The sequence below is a fragment of the Quercus suber genome, unplaced genomic scaffold (assembly GCF_002906115.3).
Source record: "Quercus suber isolate HL8 unplaced genomic scaffold, Cork oak 2.0 scaffold_246, whole genome shotgun sequence".
In the NCBI taxonomy this organism is placed as follows: domain Eukaryota; kingdom Viridiplantae; phylum Streptophyta; class Magnoliopsida; order Fagales; family Fagaceae; genus Quercus; species Quercus suber.
In genome coordinates this window covers 660210-665010 of record NW_027069702.1, presented here as the reverse complement: position 1 = coordinate 665010, position 4801 = coordinate 660210, and positions in this window count along the sequence as shown.

The window sequence follows — 4801 nt, the reverse complement described above, 5'->3', positions numbered from 1 at the left end:
GTTGGTGATTGAAGTCGTGTACTGGAATTCGCGCATTGGTTAGTCACGTACTTGGGAGTCGTGCATCAAAAGGGGAAATTGTCACTACAAAACAAGTCCAATTGGGTATTGGGGTAAGGGTTCAACTGTAGGTTGGTATAAGGTACTGAGATTCCTTTACTTGTAACCGCTTATTGTGATAATAGTGGAGTTTCAGGAGTGGTGACTTGAAAATCACTCGGTAGGGTTTTTGCCGTTAGGTTTTCTCCATTCGTAAACAAATCATCATGTTATTTATTTTCCGCTGCTTAATTAGTTTATTGGTGATTTTTTTGTGCTACCACGTGTTTTCATATTAATTAACTTGGCTAAATTGACTAGTTAATTTATCATAGGGGGTTAATTCGTTTTTGGCCTATCAGATGAACTAGGGAAAATTCTGTCTTCGGTCACAATTTGCATGCACAATGACTTTGTATCAAGTTTCATCACCTTGCATCACCTTTGATGGCCCTTAAAATAATCTTATATATGTCTAGGGTTGTGAAAAAAGAAACTTTACACAAATACACATGGATATGCATGAAATTAGATTTGAAAATTTGAATTTCATAATTCTCTATAGATACAGCTTCTGTCGAGCATCAACATTAAACCTCGATAGATATGATTTGTCGAGTTTTAATGAACAACACTTCTTCACTTGTTTCTTAGACATATTTGCATGGTTTCAATACTAAACTTGAACTCTTATTCCTTGAAGTACTAAATCCATCATAGATCTAACCAATTACAAGTAAAGTGCGTTTTGTTAAAGGATTAGTCAATTTACATGACAGATGTCTCTAACAGTATCCACATATGTCCTAACAATCTCCCTTTTTGGCAATCTGTGAGAAAACCATAACAAAAAAATGAAGTATGAGAGAAGTCTTAAATCACTAAACTCATAATCATTTGTTAAATACAATAAAATCTAATCCTAACACAAATTCTTGAAAAACTTTGCAAGAAGAGAGTTCATGGCATGATAGATTTTCACAACCTGTCTCTCTGAAACACTTCAAACAAAACTCATCAAGGTATCTTAGTGTGAAACAGAAATAAAAGATTGCATACATAAAGAAACATGTGTATAAAGATAGAAAAGAAACAACACATGGAAAGATGGGAGAAAAACAACATACATCAACATATATATATAAATGAAAAATAAATACAATATATGTCATAAAATAAATGGTCACAAGATCGGTGTACAAGAGGATAATGTAACTAAAGAAAGAAAAGAAAAGTACATAAAATCCTCACTACATCCCTCAAAATATAGACACTCCCTCTAACAAAAATGTTCTATGCTAACTCTCCCCCTAGATACAAGACTACTTTCATCATCCCAAAACTACTTCCCATCATTGGAAAAGCTAGCATCCTTATCCTCATCATCATCATTAGCACCACCATCCTCGTCCTCATCTGCCAAAGCATTCGGAGAGAGAGAGGGAGAAGCGGTGAAACCACTGAGGCAAGCTTGTCGTCGTGTAATACGACTGACATGGGTGTTCACCTGACACAACTCATCACTGAGAGTGTCAAGGTGAGCATCCATGTGCTGAAGCTGTGCCATGATGGCCTCGAGAGTCACACCACCACCCAAAGAAGAAGGAGCGGAGGTGGAAGGAATGGTGGAGGCTGGAGGATTAGTCATCTTCGTCAGTGGCCGCTTCGGTCGATGCTAGGCCTTGCTTCACCGAACAGACGCTGCATTGATGGCACCTATGATAGTGAAGAAGGGAGAATCAAGAATAGGGATGGAAAAATGGCAAAGGATTCGCGTGATAGTCAAAGGAAAAATGAGCTTATCACAGGTCGCCATATCCTTATAGATATCTATGATAAAGATAATGAAATAAGAGGGAAAGACTATGGAAAGATCCTCTATGAGGGATAACAAAAATTGAGCACGAGGCTCTGTGATGGATTTATAGTAAGATAGTGGAGTAAGAAACAAATGTCATCACCATAATAAGGAATCTTGGACCTTTTGCAAAGCCTGAGCATGGGGTGTTTTGACGCTCACCCTATATGGAGGGTGTCTCATAGAAGTGAGACAGAAGCTCGTCCTTGGACATAGTCCTCAGATGTTGACAGGCAAGGTAGACAGGATGCGCTATTCACGAGACGTGTAGTATCTCGAATACAAGATCTAGAGTGACTATGATATGTGTACCTCGGAGTACCATAGTAAACTTAGGTACAGAGGTATCGATATTGTGCATATTTGAGTAAAACTCCTATATGAACATGATGGGACACCTCAAGGGTATCTCACAAAGAGATTTCCATCCCTGAGTGTGAATGACATCGGGTAGAGGAGTGTCAGCAAAGTTTGATAGAATCAACTGGCGCTTCGGATGAATGTCACATTTAGAAAAGTTCTTAGAGAAGTCCTGATGGGCCATCTCATCATAAAACTGAATGTGAAGAGGGGGAATGGGAAGATCAGAAGATGAGGAAGACCCGGAATGAAAAGGGTTCCAAGTTGGATTAGATTTGCGCTTGGGTGCCATGCACAGTCTATCTGAGAGAGAGAGAGAGAGAGAGAGAGAGAGAGAGAGAGAGAGAGAGAGAGAAACTGAACACAATCACAATAGAGTACAAAGAAAGAAAAGAAAGGGTACGTATGCATGAAATATGCATGAACATGTGACGTGATAAAAATAATTTCATCATGGGTTAAAACCTAATTCAAACCTACCAGCACACAATTTTCAACAATTAAGCACACATCTAAATGCATGAAACATTGTGAAAATGCTAATGGAATGCAATGAATGATCATATAGCATTAAATAAACAACATCCGACCCAAAAATTTCACAAAAACCTCAAAAACCCCAAAAATTTCAGAGAAAACCCAAAAGCCTAGGTTTAATGTGTGAAATGCATGAGAAAAGAGGGATTAAGGACACTTACTAGAGGAGAAATGCAAGATCTAAGCTGAAATGTGAGAGGGTAAGCTGATTGGAGTGAGGGAAAGGTGTTTGAAGGAAGAGAGAAAGCTTTTCTGTTGAGAGAGAAGTGAGAAAAAGTGAATCTAATTTTGCGCTAAACAAATATATAGAAATTGCAGCTCGATGGATCGAGGAGCTGTCGAGCACTAAATCTCAGCAGATATGAATCTGTTGAGGTGCTGTCGAGAATCTGTTGACGGCAAAAGTTCCTCAATGGATTGAGGTGCTGTCGAGAATCTATCGGCCAGATAGAAAGTTTCTTGATGGACCGAGAAGCTATTGAGACAAAGTTCAGAAAGCTCGATGGATTGAATATGCGATAAGATCTGTCGAGAAAAGAAGTCCAAGGGGCTCGATAGATAGGAAGCCGTCAAAGATCTGTCGAGAAGTTGTCGAGCATGATAAAAAAAAAGTTTTTCAAAGAAAGGAAAAACACATGGAGATGAATGCAACAAGCAAGCTACTTAAACATAGATCCAATCATGTTAAGCTTTCAAAAACATCTCTCAACAAAACAATGTAAAGCATTTATAGATTCAAAACACACACACACACACACACACACACACACACACACACACAAACACACTAAGCAAATCTAACTAATTTTATATTTCAAAAACAAGTTAAGATAGTTTAGTGAGTATACATTAACACATGTATTCCTTGTGATGGCCAAATCACATTGTACCTGCACATGTAACAAGAGTAGCAAAGAATTTGCATGTTGTGTGTGAAAATCAAGAGTGCATAAGTGTCTCATATTGTGACAATTTGAGACATGAGAAAATCAAATACACTTACAAATAATCATAACTGCTTGATGGGGACTATCATCTTTGAGGTACATCCTATAACTCCCACATCTCCTAGAAACACGCTTGCAACCATATTTAAAAGCATCTTGATTCTTTTTGCTTTTATATTCTTTACATTTTTTTTTTACTATTGAGCATATCATGCATGGGCATATAAGAGAGAGAGAGAAGAAATACCCAATTATGTAAGCTTAAACATCACAATTTTACTATGCCGAAGCATACAGATATTATACATGATTGTCGGGCCTTAGTGGTGAGATGGTTATTTATGCCTTTCTCTTAGGATTTTTTAGTCATTTCCATCAAAAAGAGTGATATGAGTGTTAAGTATAAGAGATTAATTAATTGTACTCATCACAAACACGAGCTACAAAGCTCACTTGCTTAGTTGTGCATTGAGATATTCATCTAAGTTATAAAAGATACAAAGTTTAGAAAATTTTGTTTTAATGGCCATCCAAGGTACACAAGTACCAATATACACAAACACACACTATTTTTGTATTTTTCTGATTTATTTCAAATTTTTTTTTTTCAATTTTTATGAAAAACAAAAAAAAAACCAAAAACTAAAAACAACAAACAAAAACATGTTAAACAAAGCAAAACATAAAACTAGATGCAAATGCATGACGAAGGAGGAGAGATCACTGCATGGAGATTACACTAATGTTTTGGCGTAGGAATTTAAACCGTTTGCCATCAAGAGGCTTAGTGAACAAATTGGCCTTCTGATCATTAGTGTGGATGAACTCAAGAGTTTGTATGCCATCTTCAACAAGCTCCCGAATGAAGTGGTGTCGAATCTTTATATGTTTTATTCGAGAATGTTGAACATGATTTTTAGAGATATTAATGGTGTTGGTATTATCACAATAGATAGTAAGATGTTCTTGATGAATACCATAATCAAGGAGGAGTTTTTGCATCCATAGAAGTTGGGTGCAATAGCTACCAACAACGATGTATCTAGCCTCAACAGTGGAT